The sequence below is a fragment of the Dipodomys spectabilis genome, unplaced genomic scaffold (genome assembly GCF_019054845.1).
Source record: "Dipodomys spectabilis isolate Male_0828 unplaced genomic scaffold, ASM1905484v1 ptg000054l, whole genome shotgun sequence".
In the NCBI taxonomy this organism is placed as follows: Eukaryota; Metazoa; Chordata; class Mammalia; order Rodentia; family Heteromyidae; genus Dipodomys; species Dipodomys spectabilis.
The window spans coordinates 20,807,003-20,834,196 of NW_024870731.1; the positions used below are offsets into that span (position 1 = coordinate 20,807,003).

Consider the following 27,194-nt stretch of genomic DNA (forward strand, 5'->3'; position numbering starts at 1 on the left):
TACATTTCTTATCAAGCATTGCAGCCTCCTCCTTTGTTTCCCCTTCCCAGCCTCCCCCCCTCCAGAGTTTTTTCTGCCTGGGCTGGCTTCAAACCACCATCCTCAGATCTCAGCTCCTGTGTTGCTGGGATTACAAGCATGAGCTACAAGTGCTCAGCTGGTTCTGTAGTTTTCTTATACTATTGCCTTTATAAAATGAGTTGTGAAGTGTTATTTTTTTTTGGAAGACATTGTGAAGAATTGATTTTGTTTTATTTCTTCCTTAAATATGGTAGATTTGTTTTTCTTATTTTGGTACCAGTACTGGGGCTTGAATACCATACCACACACTCCTGCTTGACTTTTTTAAGCTCTACCACTTGAGCCACACCTTTATTTCCAGCTTCCTTACCTCTATTTCTGACTTTCTGCTGGTTAATTAGACATCAATCTCTCAGACTTATCTTCAGATCTGAACTTCCTGAGTAGCTAGAATTACAGGCATGAACCACTGGTGCCCAGTTTGAAAATTCTGGAGAGTTCTTATTTATTTATTTGCTTTATTCATTGCCTATATTCACTTAGCTTAAAAATGGTTGCGGAGGCCTCTGACATGTTAGATAATATTCACACTAAAATCACTCCCAGAGATTTGCCCATTCCTCATTTGAAGGTCCTGGACTAGGACAGAGTTGGAAGGAAGTCAAAAAGTTTTAGGCCTGCTATGAGAGACAGGAGCTACAAATTCAGCTAAGACATGAAGGGAGCCCAGAGGCTATGCACGGGACTGTGTGCTGAAAATACAAAACCAAGGATAGAACCTGAGAAGGGATGGGGAATTTCTCTGCTGCAGTCACCTCCTGGGGCATTGGATTTAGCCTCCTGGCAAAGACATCAAGGAGTTCTGCAAGCCTGCCAGTATAATGACACTTAGGAGAAGTTGATGTTCCACACAAGTAAGGTTGATATGCCTGAGTTGTGACAGAGGATAGTGTGAGAGATATTAACAGTCCTTAGAGTGCTTAGCAGAAATACCTCTGCCAGGTAATGTTGTACAAATGAGATGATCCCCAGGAGGGCCTGAGGCACACAAAGTATTCAACTGAACAACAAGAGTATGCTGGCCAGAAAAGCAGCAGCACCAGAGAAACTCAGTGGCTCATTTATAGGCCAAGACGGATGGAGGTAAGGAAGTTGCTAGTGACAGGATGGCAGGCCCATGAAGTGATAGAGTATGTTGATGTGGTTTAACCACAGAAGCCAGGTGAGTGGCATGTGGCAAATAGGAACCAGGGTATCTGCCCTTTGGAGGGAGATATCAATTAATATAACAGAATAACAACAGGACAAGCCAGGGAGGCTGAATCTGGATGGGAGCATGACCAAGCTTCCTAGAGACTAACTTATGCTGTTTAGTCATTCCTTAGTGTTTACTTTGTGTATTAATTTGCTAAAGCTGCTCTGATAAATGACCAAGCAATAAACTAAGCATTTTCAAATATATATATTTTTTAATTTTAATTTTTTGTCGGTTGTGGGGCCTGAACTCTGGGCTTGGGTGCCATCCCTCAGCTCTTCAGCTCAAGGCAAGCGCTCTACCACTTGAGCCACAGCACCACTTTGGTTTTCTGGTGGTTTATTGGAGATAAGAATTTCATAGCCTCTCCTGCCTGGGCTGGCTTTGAACTGTGATCCTCAGATCTCAGCCTCCTGAGTAACTAGGATTACAAATGTGAGCCACCAGTGCCTGGCCAAAAATATATTTTTTTTAACTTTTTGGGTGTTGGTCCTGGAGTTTGAACTCAGGGCTTGGGCACTGTGCCTGAGTTCTCTTTATGCTCAAGGCTAGCATTCTCCTACTTAAGCCACAGCTCCACTTTTTGTTAGTTAGTTGGAGATAAGATTCTCAGGGACTTTCCTGCCCAGGCTGGCTTTGAACCACAATTCTTAGCTATCAGCCTCCTGAATAACTAGAATTACAGGTGTGAGCCACTGGTGCCCAGCTGTTCATTTAATTTTAACATGTTCTACATAAGGCTATATGTAGCCCATGCTATATAGGGTTTTCTTTTGAAGGGACTTCTAACTATAATATTAAACTAGATATTGGAACTAGGAGTATTTGGTTTATCTATTTGCTCTTAGGGAAATTGTGTCATTTGTATTATTTATTCATTTATTCATTCATTTACTTATTTTGCGGGTCTTAGGGCTTGAACTTAGGGCTTGGATCCTACCCTTGAGCTTCTTTGCTCAAGGCTAGTGCTCTGCCACTTGAGCCATGGCCACTACTAGCTATTTTAATGATTAATTGGAGATAAGAGTTTCAAGAACTTTCCTGCCTGGGCTGGCTTTGAACCATGATCCTCAGATCTCAGCCTCCTCAGATCTCAGCCTCCTTAGTAAATGGAATTACAGGTGTGAGCCACCAGCACCTGACTACATTTGTATTTTTATTTTTTTTTATTTTTTTTTTATTGTAAAGCTACTATACAGAGGGTTACAGTTACATGAGTGAGGTTATGAGTACACTTCCTCTTGAACATTGTTACCCCCTCCATTGTTTTCCCCCTACCATCCCCTCCCTCCCTCCCTTCCCCAGGTTCTTTTTTTTTTTTTTTTTTTTTGATTGTGATTAAATGATTACATAATTTCAAAGTCACAAGTTCATTCTAACTTCCCTGGAGCAAATTGTCTACCACAGTCTGTAATATATAACAGTGTTCACATGTTATATACCATATTTGTGATCAGCAGCATGGGGATATTTAGTAGTGGTTCAACCAGATGAGCGGGAGTTCTTTGTTTCTTAAGTCCTGTTAGTTTTATCGTATCACCTAACCTTTTGGATTTAGCATCCACTTATCAGGGAGACCATGTACTGTTTGTCTCTTCGTTCTTGGCTTACCTCGCTCAACATGATTCCTTCTAGCTCCATCCATTTCCCTGCAAATGCCATTATTTTGTCATTTCTAATGGCTGCATAATATTCCATTGTGTATAGATACCACAATTTTTGGATCCATTCATCTGTGGTGGGGCATCTAGGTTGTTTCCATATCCTGGCTATTGCGAACAGTGCTGCAATAAACATGGAGGTGCACGTGTCCTTGTATATTGGTTCCTGTTGTTCAGGGTAGATGCCTAGAAGTGGTATGACTGGGTCGTAAGGGAGGTCAATCTTTAGCTTTCTAAGGACCCTCCAGACTGCTTTCCAAAGTGGTTGTATAAGTGTACATTCCCACCAGCAGTGTAACAGGGTTCCTCTTTCTCCACATCCCCTCAAGCATTTGTCGTTGGCTGATTTGTGGATGTGGGACATTCTGACTGGGGTAAGGTGGTATCTCAGGGTTGTCTTTATTTGCATTTGTATTTTTAAAGGAATTGATTTATTTTACTGAAGTTTCCAAAGGCAGAACTGCTTAGAAACCCGAAGCATTCATGAGGTGCAGACAGAGCTTCAGGAGAAGGCTTGTTTCTGAGGGAGGAATGTATGTGTGTGTTGGGGTGAAGAAAGAACATCCTATTTGTTTCTTTTCTCTGTTCTCCCTTAACCTGGCCTATAGGTCATCCCTTGGTATTGGTGATAGCAGCAAGTAAGCTGGCACTTACCAATGAGGAAGGGTACAGGAGCTATGATTTGAAGGTCGTAAAGGGATTCCTCATTGCTATCTTTCTGATGTCTATCTACCTACCTACCTACCTATCATGGGAGGGTGGACTGGAGTCCCTACCACTGAGCCACATATACCTCTAGCTCCTATTTGGTGTTTTGAGATAGTGTTTAATTATCCAGGGTAACTTTGAACTCAGGAGCCTCCCTCCTCAAGTGCCTCTCCCAAGTGCTGAGATGGCAGGCCTGCCCTATTTTGCCAGACCCCATTGTTTTTGCTCTATTCGTCTTCTTTTATCCTCAGATGCAGACACAATGGTGGGGAAGTGCACTAACAGATCAGGGAAACTAAAGTGCCTCTGTGGGCCACGTTGTGCCTCCTCTCCATTCCTATATTGAGATGGGAACAAATGCAGTGGGTGTGATTGATATCACCAAAGTCATATGAGGATAGGTAGGGGAACATGGTTATCTTGTCTGGAATCAGAATCCTGGACTGTGGCTCAGAATTAGTTTCTAAACACATATTGCCCTGTGCTTTGTTTCTCATTAGAAACCTGCCGGGGAGGACTTTGCATATCAGCGCCAGTACATTTCCATCATGTCTTTCCTCTCAAGGAGCCCTGCAGGAGCATCCTTCTAGTGGTAGAGAACTGTTCTCACTGGTGCTGGAGTGGCAGCAGCAGAAATGAGACAGCTGGCAAAATATGGTCCTTGATGGTCTGCTGAGTTTCCCTTGTTCTTTCTTCCTAAGGATGGGAGGAAGTCTGAGTTTGTGGACAATTGGCAGGAAGATTCATGGCCCAGACTCATATTAGACCATTAACAGACCAGGTAGTGATGAATCTGTAAACTATAAAATAAGGGATGGCCCCTGGTCTGACCAAGTATAATACAATATATGGGAAGAAGTAAAACTAAGTAGTTACAGAAGATAAGTAGGTCTCTAAATACATCTGTCTGTATCTTCATACATCTGTGTGTGATATTATGTGTTATTGTGTTGCTGTGGTTTGAGTATGTCTCCCCAAAAGTTAGTGTGTTGGAGTCTGGGTTCCTCAGTGCAACAGAGTGGGGTAGTGGGGCCTAGGGGAAGTGTTGGGACATGGAGTGGGGCCCTCATAAATGGATTGCTATTTCCAGGGAGTAGATTCTTACTCCCTGAGCCTGGATTAGTGGCTTGTCATAAAACAAGGTAGGCCCTAGTGTTCTCTCTCTTCAACACATGCCTGTTTCTTTAGCTTTTAGCATGGCATTTTTAATAGGTATTAAGTAGCCTAGAGTGTTTTGAAGTATACAGGAAGACATGCATAGGATTTAGGCAGATATTATGACATTTTTTCAAGGACTAGAACATACCTTTTGACATCTATTGGGAGTGTGGGAACCAATCTATTGTGGGTACTAAGAGATGATACTATTGTGATGATGTGATTTTTACCCACTTTCTCAGTTTTTTCTATTTGAGCCACAAGGGTTCTATGTACATCCTTCTAATATTTTTCTTTGACCCTGTTTCTTGGTAGAGACCTCTTAATCCTTTTGGAATTTCCTGAGTGATAGGAGTCGTGTCAATGGAGTAATTCCTGTAGCTTCCTGGATGAGGAATGTCTTCACCAGAAAGATGATTAGAAGATTGATACATTCAGTCTCATCCTCTTTGTCTATTCTCTGGAAAGAGGAATTGGGCTGGAGTTGACCATATTTATATGATGAAGCCTCTCTTAGAAGCCCTGAAGTACAAGATTTGGGGCAGAAGGACTTTCACACATGCCTTTCCTACAGAGACATTAGCCCCTTCTCGTGGTGGCCATTTCTTTCTCACGGTGGTAGAAGTCCAGGGGGTTCTCCCAGCACTTGCTGTTCTGCTCCGGCTGTGGTTAAGGAAATCATATCAAAAGGAGTGTCTTCTTTTTCTTCTTTGTGGTACTGGGATTTGAATGTTGTAGTTCTTGATTTTGGCATAATGTCCTCTGTCATGGGGGGTTGGCTCCTAACGATGCCCCTGAAATAGTGCATAGCTCAATGCAGAATTTCACTCTTGGAAAACTTATAGCCTGGGGCTATTGGGGTAAATTCCCACATAGTTTTTCTCAGGTTAAGGTGACTACAGGCTTAACATCCCTCATCCGAAATGTTTGGGACTAAAGTTTTCAGATTTTTGAATTTTTTCCAATTTTGGAATATTTATAAATATATAGTGAGATATCTTGAGGATAGAACTTACATCTAAACCTGGTATTCACATCCACATTTTATATTCAAAGCCTGAAGGTAATTTTTTTTTTGCCAGTCTGGGGCTTGAACTCAGGACCTGGGCACTGTAGTATTCTACCACTTGAGCCATACATAGCACCACTTCCTGCTTTTTCTGTTTATGTGGTACTGAGGAATTGAACCCAGTGCTTCATGCATGCTAGGCAAGCACTCTACCACTAAACCACATTCCCAGCTCTGAAGGTAATTTTTATGTGTGTATGCCAGTCCTGGGGCTTGAATTCAGGGCCTGGGCCTGGAGTCTCCCTGATCATTTTTGCTCAAGGCTAGCACTCTACCACTTGAGTCATAGCTCTGCTTCCAGCTTTTTTTTTTTGTAGTTTAGTAGAGATAAGAGTTTCATGGATGGGGCTGGGAAGGTGGCTCAGTGGTAGAGGGCTTGCCTTGCATGCCTTAGGCCCTGGGTTCGATTCCTCAGCACCACATAAGCAAAAAGAAAAAAGCCGGAAGTGGCGCTGTGGCTCAAGTGGTAGAGCGCTAGCCTTGAGCTGAAGAGCTGAGGGACAGCGGCCAGGCCCAGAGTTCAAGCCCCACGACTGGACCCAAAAAAAGAATTTAAAAAAAAAGAGTTTCATGGAATTTCCTGCCCAAGCTGGCTTTGATTCACAATCCTCACATTTCAGGCTCCTGAGTAGCTAGGATTAAAGACATTAGCCACCAGCGCCTGGCCTAAAGATAATTTTTTAGTGCACCAGTGTTTTGACTGCATCTTGTCACATGAAGCTAGGTGTAGAATTTTCTACTTGTGCCCTTACATTAACACTCAAAACTTTTGGATTTTGAAGTTTAGTTTTGTTTTTGTTTTTGTTGGTAGTGGAGCCTGAACTATGTGCCTGAGCACTGTCCCTCAGCCCCTTAGCTCAAGGCTAGTGCTCTACCACTTGAGCCACAGCGCCACTTCCTTTTTTTCTGCTTACGTGATGCTGAAGAATCGAACCCAGGGCCTCATGCATGCAACGCAAGCACTCTACCACTGAGACAACTTCCCAGCCCCTTGAAGTATTTTTTATGTGGGATTTTCAGATTAGAGGCTTAACCTCTATGTTATTGCCTACACTCACCAATAGAGGGCGGCCTACTAGCTTGATTGCAGCCTCAACACCAGAAGGTGTAGAAACCTCTGTTAGGGCTGCTGCCTTGTGACTTGTGAAATGTGTGGCCTTCTAAAAGAAGAACTTCTGTTCTATGGCCTTAGCCACATTTTTTGTGGGCTGCAAAACTCAGATATAGAGCCCACATTTTGGTTTTGCAGCAGAAAAGGCCAAAGGAGGGAAAGGTTGTCCAGGAGGCTTAGCCCACACATGGTTCTGTATTAGAAGATGGAGAAAATGTCCCATTTTGAGGCACAAAGGAGACACAGTATCTGAAATACTTGGATATTGATGACCTGACTAGATTTTTTTAATGTAATAAAGGAAAACCATTTCTTTAGTACATTAGAGTTGATTTTATGTTGCTGAGGTTGAAGATTTCTCTCTGATTTCACAATAACAGCAGTCTTTCCTCTGTGTAGTGATTATATTTAAGGAGCTAAGATTTCACATGATCTTTAGATCTTTGTAAAAATAAGCTATATTAAAATACTGAGCACATTCCTTTTAAACATAATTACATCAACACCATTAAATAACTAGTGTAATCATAGAAATACCATTTTTATCAATGTTGAATATGTATAGTAACTTGAAGTATACTAAAAATTTACTGCTGTTTTAATATGTGTGTTTACGTCCCATTTTTAATATGAATATAATATCTTCTCTCAGAATGTTGAGGTTCCCAAGTTTTTAATATTTGAGAGGTGGAGATCAGGAGGATAGAGGTCTGAGGCCAGCGAGGTAGCAAGTTAATAAGACCCCATCTCAACAAATAAATTGAGTGTAGTGACACATGATTAGAGGCTAGTTCTGGGCAAAAACATGAGACCCTATATATAAAAAAAAAATAATAACCAGAGCAAAGAAAGCTGTAGGCATGGCTCAAGTGATGGAAAGCCTGCCTAGTAAACAGAATGCCCTAGATTTAATCTGTAGTATATGGTGTGCATGGTGAGGATGAACATCAGTTTTGCCACTTCAAGGAATTTGCATAGGAAACATAGTCACCAAAACAAAGAGTAAAATTATTTATGTATGAACTAATTCATGGTGACTCTTTCTCCTTCCCTTCCCTTCCCTTCCCTTTCCCTTTCCCTTTCCCTCTTTCCTTTCCCTTTCCGTCTTTCCTTTCCCTTTCCCTTTCCCTCTTTCCTTTCCCTTTCCGTCTTTCCTTTCCCTTTCCCTTTCCCTCTTTCCTTTCTCTTTCCTTTCCTTTCCCTTTCCCTTTCCCTTTCCTTTCCTTTCCTTTCTGCCAGTCCTGGGACTTGAACTAGCATTCTACCACTTGAGCCACAGTTCTCTGTCTTTTCACTGGTTACTTGGAGATAAAGCATCTCACAGACTTTCCTACTCATGCTGGCTTTGAACAGCAATCCTGAGACCTTAGCCTCCTGAGTTCCTAGGATGAGCCACTAGCACCCGACTATGGTGATTATTTCGAATAATGTAACACAAAAACCCCAAAATATAATCTAAATATTCATGATTATGATCTGGACTAAAAATATAAAATGGAGGATAAAATATTTTCAAATAATTATACAATGGAAGACCACAAAGATGTAAAAAGAATTAAGATGCTTTCTGTGTATGAGAGACATGTCTGTCTTTTTATAAGAATTTCTACAGAATGGTTATAAAAGAAAACAAGAAAGAAAGTAATAGCTCCAACCACAATTTTAGTTTTTAAAAAAATTTTTGCATTTTGAAATAATTCTTCCCAGGAGATAGCGAAAATAGACCCTTGACCTGGTTTCCCCCAGTTCATATTGCTACAAAACCAGGAAATTGACACAGGTACTCTGTGTGTGTGTGTGTGTGTGTGTGTGTGTGTGTGTGTGTGTGTGTGTGTTTCTGTGCTATTTTATTATATATTGCAGAACTAGAATTGGTTAACCACCCCCACAGTGGAAATACAGAACTATTCCATCAGCCTACCATCAGAGATCTCTCTTGTGCTGCCTAAGGGTAGTTGTACCAGCTCTTTCTCCCCTGCTAAACATTAACCAGTTCTCAGCTCTGATGTTGTCATTTTGAGAATATTATATAAAGTGAGATTGGTTTTCTCACTTAGCATAATGCCCTGGATAATCCCTGCAAGTTGTTGCTTGCACCAATATTTTGTTCCTTTTCATGTTGAATAGTGCGGTTTCTGTGGTATGAATGTTGCACAGTGTGTTCAGTGGTTCACCTGTTGCAGAAGGGTTGGATTGTTTCCAGTTTGGCGTTATTACATACAGAGCTGCTCTGAACAATCATGGGCAGGTTTCTGTGTGAACAGAAGTTTCCATTTCTCTGGGATAAATGCCCAAGAGTACACTTACTAGGTTGGAGGATAAGTGTATGTTTAGCTTTTTGAGAAACTGCCAGATTATTTTCCAGCCATTTTACATTCCCAACCACAGTTTTCTTTTTATACAAAATGTTATTCACTACTGTTAGTAGTGGCACTAGGCCAAAGACACATGAAAATCTGAGACACGTTTTCTAGAGAACTAGATTTCATATACATTACATGAAAAAAAGAGAAAGGTCAAGATGAATCTCTTTGTTGGCCCACAAGGTTTAGCGTGTTGTGTTTAATGTCTTGTCTTATCAAAATGATTCTTCCCTCCTCATCAAGCTAACTTTTTGTTGGAAAACTGTGATGACCAACACATTGCACCCCTGACCTGTGACCCAAGCTTCAACTCTGCCCCAAGATTCCCTGTGAAGCTCTGGCTCACTCTGGAATAATTTGACCTTACATTCCTGATATTAAAGTCATTTAGAACCATCTCATGTGCATATACATACACACATATACATTCTGGGAACTGAACTCAAGGCTTTTTGTATGGTAGGCAGGCACTCTATTACTGAGCTCCACCCATAGCCCTGATGAGCTGCGGTTCTAGAACTCCTGAGTTCCAGAGTTCTGGACTTCAAGCACTCTACCATTGTAGCCATACCCTCAGTTCTTTGCTTTTAGTTTGATAGGGTCTCACCTGGTGTAGAATGTTTTTATCTATAGTGGCCAGATAGTAATTACAATTAATTTCTAAAGGCTGTGCTAGTCTTATTCCATTACTAAAGTCAGGTCAGTTACATGCCAAGGGTACTCATTTTGTGCTTAAAACAAAAGGATTAACTTCTAAATTTTGTAGCTTGAGCTTCATAGTCTGGAAGGGTCTCTTACTATAAAAATAAGGCTTTGAAGAAAGGGTCATTTTATATATTTACCAAGAGGTCCTTTACAGTGTTTGAAAGTTGATATATTATCAGAAGCCTCCTATAACAATAAAGAACAATCTCATTCTTTGTAAAAGGCAACACAATTCATACAAACCTAATCAGAAATACAAAATTTAACAGGAAACAACTCTTGGGGGAAATTAACTTTTAAATCTTTAAAAGTGCCAAAGGATGGACAAATGCAAACAACAGCACCAAAACCCAAAGCAATAGGACAGCCAAATAAAGGTAAAAATGCTGAAAAGCCTGAGTTTTTTTTGTTGTTTTTGTACTTGAGTTTGAACTGAAATGTCTGAATTTGAAGCAGTCTGTTTATGATGCAAATTGGTCCATGATGAATGGGTCACCAGGCAAGCTGATCATTGGAAAGTAGGTCTGCTCAGGATCAACTGTTCTTAGAGCAGAACCAATGTAGTGGTCATGGACATATTTGGGCAAGAAGAGAAGCAAAAATAATTGTTCTTCTACCTTCCTAAATTCTTAGTTGGAATAGATCTTTGTAATAAAAGACTGATTAACAAGAGAAAAACACAGTGTAGTAACATAGACTAGTTCATACATATAAAGGAGATATCCAGAGAATGAGTAGTGCCCAAAGAGGTGGCTTTCAATTGCAGCTAGTTCAGCATGTTCAACAAAGAATGGTAGATTTTTAGAGAAGTTACAAGACAAAGGAAAAGGACTTTGAGGGGCTGGAGGAATAGTTCCAGTGATAGAATGCTTGCCTACCATGTGCAAGGGCCTGAATTCAAATCCCAGTATTGCCACACAAACAAACAAATGAGTCTTTGAGGGTGGCAACTTGTAGGAAGGCAAGCCCATGGTAAATAAAGCAAAGTTTATTTGAAGATTTCGAAGATTCCTTCAGTGTCATCTCCAGGCCGAGCAGGGTCTAAAGTTATCCTCAGTGGATAACTTCATTCTCACTTGTAGAAAAAGGAGGACAGGATGCTTTTGGTCCTGACTTTCAGACAAGCAGAGCAAGGGCAGGGGTATCTCCTGCATCTTCTTGTCTGTTGCCTTCACCTCCATCGTCCTATGCCAAAGAGACATATTTGGGGTTGGTATTATTCTGATAGATGTAACAGGTACTTAGATATTGTGTAACATAAACTATTTTTGCTAAAAAGCACTGTCTACTTGAGCCCACAAATTAACTAAAACCAGGGTAAAAGCTAGGCATCTTAGCCTGCATTTAGAATCTATGTCCTTTGCCCCAATCCATTCTCTCTTGTTATGGATAGCCATCTTGGAACACAAAAGAATTGGACCACCGAGCTGGGAAAGTGGCTCAGTGGTAAAGTAGTTTGCCTTGCATGCATGAGGCCCTGGGTTCGATTCCTCAGCATCACATAAGCAGAAAAAGCTGGAAGTAGCACTGTGGCTCAAGTGGTAGAGTCCTAGCCTTGAGCTGAAGAGCTGAGGGACAGAGCCCAGGCCCAGAGTTCAGGCCCCAGGACCCACACACACAAAAAAAGAATTGGGCCACCTGCCAGGTGTTGATGGCTTACTTTTCTTCCCCTTGCTCCTAATTCTTTGTCTGTTCAAACCTGTAGCTCGTGTCTGTGTCCAGAAAATGGCTGAAGATAGGCTGAGATGCTTACTATGGTTTTCATGCCATGGAATAAGCCTCCTTTTTCTGCCCCTCCCCACCCAGTTTTTTTTTTCCCTTTCACTATTATTGTCTCTTTATTTGGTATATAGGGTTAAGGGCAGACCTGACATGTCAAATTCCTGGAGTCAGTGGGCCTGGGGTGGACCCGTAGGACTTGGTTGGAAGTTTCCTATTGGCTGAGTGTGGTTCACACCTCTGTTTCCAGGAGGTGGTGAGAGACAATTTGGACCTCTTTGATGTGCATAGGGGAAGTTGGAAGGTGTGAGAGAATTTGGGGTCTCTTTGATGTGCATAGTGTAGGTTGTGGCTCTGCTCTGTGCATAATCACCAACAGATGTTCGTTACTGCAGGAAATAATTAGGTCTGAAGAAGGTAACATGGACTGTAGTCCCAGCTATTTACCACCCCCCCCCCACACACACACATACCTATCTCCTCTACTCTTCCATCATAATAGATGGCAGCTACTGAAATTGCCCCACTGTCAGACCTCTTCTGACCTTTCCCATAAACTTGAGGCTAGACTGCAGATAATGAATACTTTTTTTTTTTTGCTAGGCATTTGAAGACAGCCCAGACTTTGCTCACCAAAGGTTAACGTTCTCTCATGGCAAAAATCCATTTCCCTAGGCTTTCAGAATGTAAATGTTAAGGTGATGAAAACATGAATATCTAGGTTCTGGTTCATTTGAGAAGCTTTCCTAGTGAACCCTGGGAGAACAGAGCCGCCTCTGTGTCGTGAGCCTTCATAAACCTGGGTTTGGGCTGTCAGCGCTGTGTTAAAAGATTTGCTTTGTTCCATTTGTTTCTGGGAAAGAACCAACAGTCACAGCAGGGTTTGAGGGTTAATGGTGAAACTTGAGCTGGCATCTTCCCTCACCTCAAGGGGCCCGACTGAGTCAGATGCTTGCACCCAAGGCTGCAGTGTCAAATCCACCACTTCACAGGCCTTATGCCTTCTTTGCTTTAGACTGGAAGGGTGTCACAGCTAAACAGTTTTAATTGCTAATCCTAGCTGCAAACCCAAATCCCTGGATTAATAAGAGTTGGGTGTAAATGGCTGGTGGTTTTCTGCCAGGTGGGTTCTTTGTTCTTTTGCTCCCTCTTCATTTGCTTCCTTGTTTGTGTCCAAGCCCACACCAGAAGGCCCTTGGGTCAGGCTGCCAGGGCACCTTCTGGTTACGGGCCTGTTGTTTATCTTCTTTGCTGCTCCTTGTTGGATGTGTGAGCCTTTGTATCCTTGGGTAAAGTAACCAACTGGAACTGGTCTGAAACTCAGTCTACAACTCAGGTGGACAAGAAATGAAGCTTTCTTTTCTATAACTGAATTCTGAGCCCAGGCGTCTGCTATGCTAGCCTGGTGGGAAAACTAACTGCAGGCTTTCCTGAGCATTCCTTCCCAGTGACACAAACCTACACACCAAGTTGCCTACGGTCCGGAAGCTGAGGGGAGGCTAAGGTAAGGGACAAGGAGCAATCCCCTCTGGGTCTTCAGGTCAAGAAGCTACATAAGGGGTGGGTTCTCTCACATGATCTCCTTAGTTCCAGGTTGCAGCTGCTTTCTTCTTCTCCTGCTCTTTTATGAAGTGGTCTTGGTAGCTAGTTGCACCACCTTCCACATTCTAGACTTTGGACAATGGAGATGAGAGTCTCATGGACTTTCCTGCCCATATTGGCCTTCAAACCTTGATCCTCAGATCTCAGCCTCCTGAGTAGTTAGGATTCCAGGCATGAGCCATTGGACCCTGTCAATATTTACTTTTAAAAAAGAATTAATTTGGGGATGGGAAGGTGGCTCAGTGGTAGAGCGCTTGCCTTGCATGCATGAGGCCCTGGTTCGATTCCTTAGCACCACATAAGCAAAAAGAAAAAAGCCGGAAGTGGCGCTGTGGCTCAAATGGTAGAGCGCTAGCCTTGAAGTGAAGATCTGAGGGACAATGCCCAAATCCAGAGTTCAGGTCCCATGACTGGACCCCCCCCAAAAAAATAAAATGATTAATTTACTGTGTTGTTATTATAAAAGTGATGTGCAGAGGGATTACAATTACATACGTGAGGTAATGAGTACATTTCCTTTTATTTATTTTTTCTCCCCTACATTTCCTTTTAAACATTTACTTTTTTCAAAAAGAATTTTTATTATTTTGGACCATTCTTGGGGCTTAAACTCAGGGCTTCACACTATCAACCAGCTTTCTTGCTCATAGTAAGCACTCTACCACTTGAGCCAAACCTCCACTATAGCATTTTACTGGTTAATTGGAGATAAAGTCTCAAGACTTTACTGCCCAGGCTGGCTTTGAGCCACAGTCCTCTAGCTCTTAGCCTTCTCAGTAGCTAGGATTACAGATAGGCATAAGTCACTGGTGCCTGGCTCAAAACAAATATTGATAACTAATAGTCTGTAATGTCCATTGATCATAAACTGGACCTCACCTTTCAATTAAAGTGTTACTTCTAATTCATAAATCAGAAAACTGGAACTTAGTGAGATAAGAAACTCATTCAAGTGGTGAGAATATGGATTTGAACTCTAGTCTTCCTGACTCTAGACTCCAAGTCCTTAGTTTTAAGCAATGCATAGTGCAATTTAGGTATTTTAAAAAGTGCTAGGGGCTGGCAATGTGGCTTAGTGGTAGAGTGCTTGCCCAGCATGCAGGAAGCCCTGCATAAACAGCACCACATAAACAGAAAATGCCAGAAATGGCACTGTGGCTCAAGTGGTAGAGTTCTAGCCTTGAGCAAAAGAAGCTCAGGGACAGTGCTTAGGCCCTGGGTTCAAGCCCCAGAACTGGCAAAAAAAAAAAATTAAAAATAATAAAAAGTGCTAGACTTGTAAACTTGCTATTGTTTTCTCTTCTTTTTCTGTCTGTTGAGGGCTTGAACTCAGGGCCTATGAGCTGTTTGCTCAAGGCTAGTGCTCTACTACTTTGAATCACAGCTCCAGTCCTATAGCTTCTGGCTACAGGGACTTTTCTGCCTGGCTGGCTTCAAACCATGATCCTCAGATATCAACCTCCTGAGTAGCTAGAATTACAGGTGTGAGTCACCAGTCACCAGTGCTTGACATTGCTAGGATATATATATATGTTATTCTTACCTTGTCCTGTTTGTTCTACAGTCCTGTCTTTTTCCCACTGGTACTATAAAACTCACCCAATAGTTACCCAGCTGCTAGGCCCATGCTACAAGTATTTAATAAATACTTGTTGGCTGATTGATGACATATCACGAGTGATTTTGCATTTTCCAGTACTTTGGTACATGTATCAAATATGAGAGAAAAAGTAAGACATTGTTGGTAATCTTCTCTAAAACACAGGGAAATACTTTTAGATGTTTCTAGAACTCAATTCTTTCTTTGAGTTCCCAGACAGTTCTCAGACTAATTCATTCAGGGAGATGTCCTGCAAGGCTTTGGCAAGGGTTTTCTCTAGTTAAGTGTATGTATGTAAGTTTTCTTGAGTCCAGATCTTGTTTATATAACTCAGGTTGGTGAGTTGCTTCTTCTTCCTTAGCCTCTTGTTGGCTGGGATTATAGGTAGTTTAGACCTGGATTTTTAAATATTGGCTCTGATACTTGCCACATGTGTGATCAGAGCACTCTCTGAGCCCCTATTTCCTCCTCCATAAAATAGGAGCATGAACAGAACTTACCACAGTAATACTGTATATGTACAGGGCAGGTGTTCAGTGTCTACTTCATTACATCAAGTGTGTCAGAGTAGTTTACCAATTTTAACTTTGATTTTTCCCTAAATTTTAAAATTATGAACAAAAAAAGAAAAGTGAGAGAAGGGATGGATTAGGAGTGATGGGTGAAAATGTTGTCAGACATGTTATATTTAATTTATATACTGTTTTGTAGAATGGTAACTTCTTTGTACAACTACTTAAAGATAATAATAATAAATGTAAAAAAAAAAAAAGGCTGGGAAGCTGGTGGAGCGCTTGCCTTGCATGCATGCATGAGGCCTGGGTTTGATTCCTCAGCACCACATAAGCAGAAAAAGCGGGAAGTGGGGTGCTGTGGCCCAAGTGGTAGAGTGCTAGCTTTGAGCTGAAGAGCTGAGGGACAACGCCCAGGTCCAGAGATCAGGCCCCACGACCAACAAAAAAAAATTAAGAACAATTTTATTAAAGTATATGAAGGTGTAACACATTTGTAAATGAAGTTACCATACACAATACATACAGTTATTTAAAATATGTTCAGATAACACATATGTAGGGCTCTATATTTAAAAATAAATGAATTAACTAAATGGACTACAAGAGCACCCTTAAAGTATTTTAATAATTTGGTAATTATAATTATCAGTAAGAAGAATATATTTGTTAAAGATAAAAGATAGCTGGGCACTGGTGCCTCATGCCTATAATCCTAGCAACTCAGGAGGCTGAGATCTAAGGATTAGAGTTTGAAGCCAGCTGGGGCAGGAAAGGCCATGAGATTCTTATCTCCAACAAACTACCCAGAAAAAGCTGGAAGTGGCAGTGTGACTCAAGGGGTAGAGTGCTAGCCTTGAGCAAAAAGGAGCTCAGGGACAGCACCCAGGCCCTGAGTTCAAGCCCCAGGACTGGTGTGTGTGTGTGTGTGTGTGTGTGTGTGTGTGTGTGTGTGTGTGTGTGTGTGTGTGTGTGTGTGTGTGTGTGTGTGTGTGTGTGTGTGTGTGTGTGTGTGTGCGCGCACACTCACATGCACACTGAAAGATAAAAGTAAGAATATGACAGAAATAAAAATGATGTTTCTTGAGCAACTCATTTATTGGAGATTTTTCCCCCCTCATGTGGAAAGGCAAGAGCATGAGATTGTTTGAAGATCTTAATTGGCAGGGCATCAGTGGCTCAGGCTGTAATCGTAGCTACTCAGGAAGCTGAGATCTGAGGATCCCAGTTCAAAGTAAGTCCAGGCAGAAAAGTCCCCATGAAACACTTATCTTCAATTAACAACTCAAAAACCAGAACTGGCACTGTGGCTCAAGTGGTAGAGCAATAGCACAAAGAGGCTCAGGGGCAGTGTCTAGGCCCTGAGTTCAAGCCTCACAACTGACAAAAAAGAAAAGAAAAGAACAGAAGACCTTACTTGACTGTATTTTCCATTCTAAATTTGGCAACATTTCATTTTATAAAATAGAATATGTCTACAATTTGAACTTCAAATTCCTTATGTAAAGTCTGAGTAGAGGATGCCTTTCCTTTGGATGGAATTAAGATTCAAGTTTACCAATCCAGTTTTTAAACTGGATTTTTAAGCTTTTAAACTCACATATCAATAAGATGTATTCAGTTGCAAGGAAGGGAGAATGGTAATCCCAAATGGCATAACAATAAGAAAGCACCATGGTTGTTGAGTCAATGGTTCATTGGTGGCCAGAAAAGAACCCAGATTTTTCTTTCAGCTTCAAATCTCTTTCACCTTCCTCTAGACTTAGGTTCTGTCTGCTCGTGGTCCCTGTTAACTGGAGCAGTAAGTGCAAACATTATGACTAGACATAGCTACATACAGTTGTCCCCTTTATTTGTGGGGAATGTATTTTATGATCCCCAGTGGATGCCTGAGACCTTAGAATACATACATGTCTGGGAATAATACTTTAGGTACAGTAAAGAGATTAAAAACAGTAACAACAAAATAGGACACTTTCAAAATGTTTTACTAAACTGTAGATCTAAGTAACCACAGTATGATTTTTTTTCCTTAAGTTGAGCACTTTTACCTTGTTTAAAGGAAGATCTTTACAGCTTTTCTTTTGCATAACCAGTAGCCAACATCACTACTTGTATACTTTCGTTCCCTTGTTAAGTAAAATAAAGGTTACTTGAATACAAGCACTGCAAAACAGCAGCAGTCAATCTGATAACCAAGACAGCTTCTGAGTGACTAATGGGTAAAATATATGATGGATAACGGGTGATTCATGGCCTAGGAAAGTTAGAGTAGGATGACAGCAGACTTTCAGAAAGACAACTTAAAACTTATAGATTGCTTACTCTGGTATTTTTCCATTTAATATTTTTTTTTATCTAGGGTTGACTATAGGAAATTACAACTGCAGAAAGTGAAACCTTAGATAAGGATGCAGTGTACAGAGATAGAACAGCAGGGTTGTTTTTTTTTTTTAATGTTTTTTAATTTCAGTGTCCTTGTCTTCAGATTCATGATATCTTCCCCAGAAATCTCTCACCAGATCTGTCCATGTTAATGAACAGGACTAGGTCACGTGCTAGAGTCCAAAGGAATCAATAACAAAGAATTAAACCAATTAGGATTTATCTCTGAGGCGAGATGAGATGACCATTCCTGCATTAAGTTGGGAGGATGGGCCCTTGAGTAAAATCCAGGTTCTATGAACAAAGGAAAATTGGAATGCCTCCTCTGCACTTTATTAGTGCAGGAAGGATTGTTATTAAAGCTTTGGAATGACCAAGCACACATCTGACACTGGATAGGTGAGACTGACAAATATTTATTAATCACATATACTGAAGGGAGGATCACATGATATATGTATGGTTGTACAAAAAAATGGAGCGAACAACTCGGATGTGTGGAAGTAACAAGTAGTAACAAGTGAGTGAAGTGGTCCTTAGTTCCTGCAGAAGGAAGTAATTGACTTCTTGTGATAACTCTGTGGGTTTCACTTCCCAAAAGGAGCTGAACAAGGAACTATTATTACCTGTTCTCGGCAGTGAGGTTGACTGACAAGGGACTTTATCCAAGTGATCAGAGTGGAGAGAGGTCCTGGTGATTAGGGCATTTGAAGACATTCCAATTTGACCAGCCATAATATTAAACTTTATAGCATAGGGATGGATGTCAGACATAACATTAAACCTGTTTCCCTAGTTTCCATCATCTATCCATCCATGCTTTTTTCTATACTGTGTATATTTCACAATGCACTGGGACAAACAACATTCTAATTATATCTCTTTATGCAGATGTTGCCCAGTTCATAGTTGTTGGTGGATGGTCAACCCTGGAATCACTTCTTCTGTACTTGTTTCTAAGTTTGTGTTCTTTTCAACTAGTTAGGAGGTCAACTTATTGATCCTGGAATATGCCTTCCTCTTATTGTGCTTTTGATTTGCTAGAATCATTCTCCCCTTCTCTCCCTGTCTCAATTCTATCTTCCCTTGAGCCAAATCCCTCATCATGCAAACATGCTTTCTCTCACCTCCTTGAACTCTTGTTCTTCTTGTTAGTTCAAAGTCTTGGTAGCAGCTGCTTCTTGCAATTGTGTAATCTCACTTTACAGGGTGTCACCTCATCCCCTGGGGACTGTTCGTCCAACTTTACTGTTACTGATATTCCTATTTGTGTCTTTGTTTCACCAAGCTCATCATTAACTCTCTGAGGGCCAAGGCTCTGTTCTGCATACTCCTGCACTCCCTTCATTAACTAGGTTGGGGAAGACAGCTCAGCACTATATTAATGCATTTAAGGCTCCACTGATATTTTCTCATTCATTTTTAACATCAAAATCCCTTGAGAACTATTGATATTATGTAAACCTTTTTAAACTGAGGTACTGGAATCTAATTTCTAGTATGCTAGATACTAAAAAGTACAATTAGCTGGGCGCTGATGGCTCACATCTGTAATCCTAGCTACTTAGGAGGCTGAAATCTGAGGATCGTGGTTCAAAGCCAGACCAGGCAGGAAAGTCTGTGCGACTCTTATCTTCAATAAACCACCAGAAAACTGGAAGTGGCTTTGTGGCTCAAGTGGCAGAACATTAGTCTTGAGCTGAAGAGCTGAGGGACAGCTCCCAGACCGAGTTCAAGCCCCACAACTGACAAAAAGTACAATTAGCTGGGCACTGTTGGCTCACACCTGTAATCCTAGATACTCAGGAAGCTGAGTTCTGATCACAGTTTAAAGCCAGCCTAGGCAGGTGACTCTTATCTCCAGGTAAGCACTAAAAAAGCCAGAAATGGAACTGTGGCTCAATTGGTTGATTGCTAGAAATGAACAAAAAATCTTACAGCAAGCGTCCAGGCCCTCATTCAAGTGACAAGATTCACACACACACACATACACACAACTGGACTAAGAACTTAGACCTTAACTTTCATGATGATTTTTACTTTTTTAAGCTTTTTAAAAAATAATCATGGTGCTGTTTGTCAAGTAGACATAAATATACATGTATATATAATTTTAAGAAGGGGAAAATATTTATAATGTAAATACAGGAAACAGCATGAGTAATGAGTTGAATCTCTAAATAACATTTTTTTGGGGGGGTCTAGTCGTGAGGCCTGAACTCTGGGCCTGGGCGCTGTCTCTCAGCTCTTCAGCTCAAGGCTAGCACTCTACCACTTGAGCCACAGTGCCACTTCCAGCTTTTTTTTTTCTGTTTATGTGGTGCTGAGGAATCAAACCCAGGGGCTCATGCATGCAAGGCAAGTGCTCTAACACTGAGCCACCTTCCCAGCCCTGTAAATAACATTTATCTAGCATCCTGCACCTAGAAGATATTCAGTAAATAAAAGTATTGAAATAATCAACAAAGTATCTCAGTGGACTTAAAATTCTGATTATTTTTAGGCTGTATATTAATACATTGAGCAGAGAATTTGAGAGCTCACAGAAACTTTTTTAAAATCCAAGCTTACTATTTTACTGGCTTTAATCATACGCATACAACTTTAACTTTTTTAATCTGTGCAGTATCTGTGTTATTAATATTTTTACATCGATTTTTTAAGCCTACTCTAGATCTAAACAATAGTGTCTATGACATCATGGGCTTGATTTTCTAGTTATTTTCATGTGTCTTATTAAAAATCTAAACCAATATCCTTTGGTTTCACTTCAGAGCATGTAAGTTGTTATCTTTACTAAAAATAAACAATGAAGATACCAAATAGCTGGTGATACACCTTCTAAAGTAATTTCATACTCTAGGCTTGGGAGACTCTTATCTGTTCACATTCAGATCTCTATATTTGTGATTAAAAAACCAGTGATAACATAAAAGACAATTATCTTGTGTCTACTATTGTATGCTTCCACTGATTAAAAAAAATATTAGTAAAGGCAAAACTCTAGAGACAGAAAGTCAATGTTTGCTTAGGACTGAAGGTAAGAATAGGATTGACCTTCATCAGGAATGACTTTAACAAGGGAATTTTTTAGAAAGATGGAAGATTCTAAAACTGGATGATATACACTGGATGGTATGCATAATGGTATACACTTAGGAAAAAGAAAATCAAACTGTTATCATGTCGGTCAGCTTTTTTTTTATTGTGAAAATACTGTACAGAGGGGTTACAATTACATTGGCAAGATAATGAGTTCATTTCTTGTCAAGCATTGTAGCTTCCTCCTTTGTTTCCCCTTCCCGTCCCTTCCCACCCTCCCCCAGCCCATGTCGGTCAGCTTTACAGCACTATAATACGTAGCTGAGACAGTCAACTTAGAGAGAAAAGGTTTGTTTTGGCTTATGATCTTGGGAGGATTCACTCTGGTTGATTGGGCCTGTGGTAAGGCAGTATATCATGGAGGGAGTACATGGCAAGACAAAACAGCTCACTTCATGGCCAGGTTACAAAAGAGAGTCACTCTAAGACCTCCTGCTAGGCTCCACTCAGTAAATTTCTACCACCTTCTAATTATGCTAACCTGGAGACCAAGATGAGGCTCATTTATGGGTCTTTGGGGGAACATTCGAGATGTAAACTATGTTTATAGTGGATATGTTTTAGGGATTCCAAAATATGTCTCAGATGACAAGGAGGAGGAGGAGGAAAGAAAGGAAATGGAAAGGCAAATAGAAAGTGTAAGTTGAAAGAGAAGGGAAAATTAGAAGGACTTCTGGAATACTGGTGATATTTTGTGTTGTTGGTCACAAGAATATGTTCATTTTGTGAAAATTTGTCAAGCTGTTCGTTTATGCTTTGTGCGGATTCCTGTATGAACTTTATTTTCTTTTATGCTGGTAGTAGGACTTGCGCTCAGGGTCTAGGTGCTGTCTCTTTGCCTTTTTGCTTAAGCAAAGTGGAGCCACAGCTCCACTTCTGGCTTTTTTCTGGTGAATTAGAGATAAAAGTCTCCCAGACTTTGCTGTATAGGTTGGCTTGGAACCAGGATCTTCAGATCTTAATCTTTTGAGTAGCTAGGATTACAGGGGTGAGCCACCAAAACCTAGCTTCTATATGAACTTTATACCCCAGTTTAGCATAAAAGCCAGGGTTGGAGGTATGTGCTGCCTAGCAAAAATGAAGCCCTGAGTTCAAATCCCTGTACCTCCCTGCCCCTAAAAAATCAGCCAAGATAAAGCTGCCATTACTTCTCAGTTATTACTTAAGTATTAATGAAACTGAGAGTTATTACTTTCCTGTTTGTTATTTTGTACAATTACATCACTCTGCCGACTTAGTTTCATGATGTTAGGAGTTCAGGTTTTGTGTAGCTTAATACCAAAAGGGTTATAAAGAGATGTATTTAGCTAATCACATAAGTGCTTCAAGAATGTCAGTGAAAGCCATTGTTCCTTAATTATTCACAGCAATTATTAGCATGGACAATATTCAGTGTGCAACCAAAATAAATGGTTGTTTTAAGAGGCTTCCTGGAACAATCAAATCATTAGTCTCAAAAGTCCCCTCTCTCAGCCCAGTTCTCCTGCTGCCTGCTAGAGTTTCAGTTCTATATTTATCTTTTCAAATCTGAAGTACAGCAATTAGTTATTATAATAAGAGCTACCAATTTATTGTGTGCTGACTTCATGCCAGGCACCGCATTATCAGACTTTCCCATATTTTAATTGTCTCATTTCATTGTCTCAACAACCCTGAGAGGGAATTGTTTTTATAGAAGAGGAAACTTCAGCTAAGAGGCTTCTGAGTGAGCACAAGCCTGTGGTGCTAGAAGTGACAGAGCCAGAGAACAAGCTGGGTCCCACCCAGACATCCGGACCTGACATCAGTAATAGGAAATGAGTGACATGTGTGAGATGATTCTGAATTCTAAAACATGGCTCTTCACATGGTTACTATAGTGACTGCTCCTCATGATGCTTTTGCTTTCTGCTGAGATGACAATGCATCCACAGTTAGCCATTGAGGTGTGGAACCCCCATCACCATCCTGAATCCCAAGGGATGGCTTCTTGCCTTGTCATTTCCAGAAGCTCCAGGAACATTCTCAGATTCTGCACTGTGAAAGTTCACAAATATTATTAATTTTACCTTGTATAAAACATAGGAGTGGGGCTGGGAATGTGGCTTAATGGTAGAGTGCTTGCCTAGCATGCATGAAGTCCTGGGTTCGATTCCTCAGCACCACATAAACAGAAAAAGCTGGAAGTGGCACTGTGGCTCACATTTAGCCTTGAGCAAAAGAAGCTTAGGGACAATGCCCAGGCCCTGAGTTCAAGCCCCAGGATGGCAAAAAAAAAAGGGGGAGGGGAGTAGTACTGTGGCTCAGGTGGTAGAGTGCTAGTCTTGAGCTGAATTGCTCAGGGCCAGCACCCAGGCTCAAAGTTCAAGCCCCATGACTGACAAAAAGAACAAAAAACAAAAAAGCATAGCATTAAAAAAGGTAACTGAATGGGAAGAAAATAACCTTTCCTTCTGTTCTTTTGTAGTCGAAGACAGACTAGACAGAGAAAACCATGGCAGTTTATTTCATCTAAGTTTTACATGATGGGGAACCTTCATAAAGAAATGTTTAAAATGAGCCCTGTTGTTGTTCTGGTACTGGGACTTGAATGGCCCTACATTGTTGCTTAGCTTTTTCACTCAAATATGTTGCTTTATTACTTGAGCCTCCAGTTCTGGATTTATGCCAATCGATTGAAGAGTCTCAAGGATTTGTCTGCTCTAGCTGGCTTTGAACTGTGATCCTCATACTTTAGCCTCCTGAGTAGCTAGGATTAGAAGCCTGAGCCACCTCTATCCAACTTATACTGAGCACTTTTTTTTTTTGGGGGGGGGGGGTCCAGTTGTGGGGCCTGAACTCTGGGCCTGGACGCTGTCCCTCAGCTCTTCAGTTCAAGGCTAGTGCTCTACCACTTTAGCCACAGTGCCACTTCCGGCTTTTTTCTTTTTGCTTATGTGGTGCTGAGGAATCCAACCCAGGGCCTCAGGCTTGCAAGGCAAGTGCTCTACCACTGAGCCACCTTCCCAGCCCCAATATACTGAGCACTTTCATACTAGGTTTGATGGAGAGTGGCCAGTCGGTGGGAAGTGTGATAAGACAAAGGTATAGGGTTAAGGTGATAAAGAGGGAAAAGCTATCAATACTTGATCATTGATTCTTTTCAGCATCCCTGCATGTCTGGATGTTCCATGAATGTTCCTCGGAGCATCTCTCACATGAGGAGCCTATGATCTGCTTCAGATTGGAGAGTTCTTCCTGCACCTTCTGTCTTTCAGTTTCCTTCAGTGTGAGATATTCAGCATGTTGAGGTGCCATATATTGGAGTAGCATGTTCTGAACTCCATCATGACAACCTTATTTCAGATAGTCACGCAGAACTGATAGCAGTGTCGAGGTGCCCGCCCCTCACTGAATGAAAGGTGGGGTAGAGGGTACCTGGTAGAAAGAAGTGTGGAAAGGAGAGGATCCTCTGGTACCGGGTTAAATGAAGTCTGGGAGAGGCTGAGCAGATTAGGCAGGAACAGAGGGTGTGTGTGTGTGTGTGTGTGTGTGTGTGTGTGTGTGTGTGTGTGTGTGTGTGTGTGTGTGTGTGTGTGTGTGTGTGTGTGTGTGTGTGTGTGTGTGTGTGTGTGTGTGTGTGTGTGTGTGTGTGTGTGTGTGTGTGTGTGTGTCTGTGTGTGTGTGTCTGTGTGTGTGTGTCTGTGTGTGTGTGTCTGTGTGTGTGTGTCTGTGTGTGTCTGTGTGTGTCTGTGTGTGTGTGTGAATTCAGGACATTTTGCTCAAGACTAGCACTCTACCATTTGAGTCACAGTTCCATTTCTGGCTTTTTGGTGGTTAATTGGCAATACATCTCCCAAACTTTTCTCCTGGGGCTGGTTTGTTGTTGTTTTTTGTTTTGTCAGTCCTGAGGCTTGAACTCTGGGCCTGGGCACTGTCCCTGAGCTCTTTTAGGTCAAGGCCAGCACTCTACCACTAGAGCCACAGCCCACTTCCAGTTTTCTGGTGGTTAATTGGAGATAAGAGTCTTAAGGACTTTTCTGCCTGGGAACTGTGATCCTCAGATCTCAGCCTCTTGAGTAGCTGAGATTACAGGCATTAGCTACCAGGGCCCGGCTTCCTGAGGCTGATTTTGAATCAGAGTTCTCAGATCTCAGCCTCCTGAGTTGCTAGGATTATAGGCATGAGTCACTAGGGCCCACCTTGAGCTTTCTAAATGAATGCTGTTCTTTGTAAATATGTGCAAGGGAAGTGGTTTGGATTAGGAATGGGGAGGGAGGGCAGACCAAGGCCTGGAATGCATTATTGACACATGTGTAGTGCACTGGGCAATCAGGGAGGAAAAGACTTAGAAGCTAGAATGCATACAAGCCTTTTGCAGGCTTGGCAGGACAGTTGGCAATGCTGTAGCGCAGCAGCTTTACTCTCAGGTAACAGAAAGCCTCTCAGGGTCAGTAAATGATTCAAAGACAACACATGGAGACATTCTTGGAGCTAAAGACCAAAGCCAGGATGTCCTGGACCCAATGTTCGACTCACTTTCTGTAATTACAGAGCCACAGTAGTGAAGAGGACAGTGACATCCAAGGCACCGCAGGCCTTTCTCTCAGCACTGGTTAAGAACCAGATTCCTTTCCCTGGTTCCAGAGCTTCCAGCTGAGTTCTGGAAGCTGATTAAAGAGAAGGCGCAGAAACAGCAGGTAATTAGAAACTTTATAAAAAGGAAGAACACTCTCTTCAAACTTACCTAAGCGTCTCCATGGCTGGAGGTGGGGGAGGTGCTGGAAGCTGCAACCTGCTGGGTCATATCTGCCTGTGTAGTGACTGGGGACATGGCCAGGGGCAAGAAGGGCAAAGGGGCTGCTTTGGAATTTACTGGGGCAGCCAGAGGGCATTTGTAAGCCCCAAACAAGCTGGAGACATCAATGGCACCAGGAACAAAGAGGATTTAGGAGAAGAGACATACACACATGAATATACACTCGCACGTACACAGAGAGACAGAGAGCCCTAGAGAGAGACAGAGAAGAGAAAGAAACAAAGAAACAGAGCCAACAACCAAGGGCTACAAAGCAGAGCAGGTTACCCACTGGCCAGTCCTTTAGCTGTCCTAAAGTCCCCATGAGAAGAAGGTTCCACACTGCTATGGAAACTGCTGTACAGTTTTGGGGCCAGAGAATCAATATAAGAGCTGTCTTAAGAGTTCATCTCCTGGGATCCCCAGGGACCACCCTGTTTTGAAAAAGTTGTGGAAGGTAATGTGAGTGGCCAACTATGGGCTGAATGCTTGAACTCCAGAGTAGCATACACACACACACACACACACACACACACCCTTCCCCCTTTGCCTTTTGATGACACACACACACACACACACCCTTCCCCCTTTGCCTTTTGATGACACACACACACACACACCCTTCCCCCTTTGCCTTTTGATGACACACACACACACACACCCTTCCCCCTTTGCCTTTTGATGTTCCTCTCTATCTGGGACATCCTCATAGCTTCTCCCCATGGCTAACCCAAGCTGATACCCACCTTGCTCCACACAGAGGCTCCCATTCTACGACTCAAGAGGCTGGAAACCCACAATGGGACCCAGTGTTTCCTGTTTCACTCCAGCCCCACCGTAATCTAGATGCTCTGAGGCTAAGAGACTAAGGGGGAGCTAAGTTGTCAGGCAAAGCTGGAGCCCAGGGCATTTATGCTATTCTGGCAGCAGTTCCCTTGGCTGTCTGGTGAACTTGTTTCTCATCATTGCTCTTTCATTTCTTTACTATGTAGTCTTGAGAATCTATGGTATGGAGTGTTGTTACGGGTGAAAAAGTCTCCGAACGAAGATTAAGACACAATTTTTTCTGTCAGATATAGGTGGCCATGGGCAATTTCAAAAACACAGGAAGAGTTGGCCACCAGTGACTCATGCCTGTAATCCTAGCTACCCAGGATGCTGAGCGCTGAGGATCATGGTTTCAAGCCAGCCCAGTCAAGGAAGTCCTATGATCAAAAAAAAAAAGAAGAAGAAGAAGGAGGTACCAGAAATAGGGTAGTGTATGTGTATATACATGTGTGTGCACACACACATGCATGCAACACACTCTCGAAACAACAACAAAATATTCCTGCCCAGTGGAGCAAGCAGAGCAAATGGTTGATCAAAGTTAGTGGAGTGATATTGGAGGCCAGGTCCGATCTCTTTCTCCCTCTTCATCTCAACCACCATTGCACTGGATCAAACCACTAATTTGGAGGCTAGAAG

At 41.8% G+C, this 27,194-nt stretch overlaps 1 protein-coding gene across 2 annotated transcripts in view; it reads left to right on the plus strand.

Annotated features, from left to right (window-relative positions):
- The window catches only part of Kctd6 (potassium channel tetramerization domain containing 6), a 57,767-nt gene that overhangs the window by 10,488 nt on the left and 20,085 nt on the right, over positions 1-27,194 (plus strand). The window contains exon 1 of one of the 2 annotated variants that reach the window (XM_042679842.1): positions 25,571-25,629. The exons of the other annotated variant lie outside the window; for it this stretch is intronic. The gene's annotated coding sequence lies outside the window, so the exon portion shown is untranslated. Of the gene's footprint in view, positions 1-25,570; positions 25,630-27,194 lie in introns of those variants that run through there. 2 annotated transcript variants of the gene reach the window in all.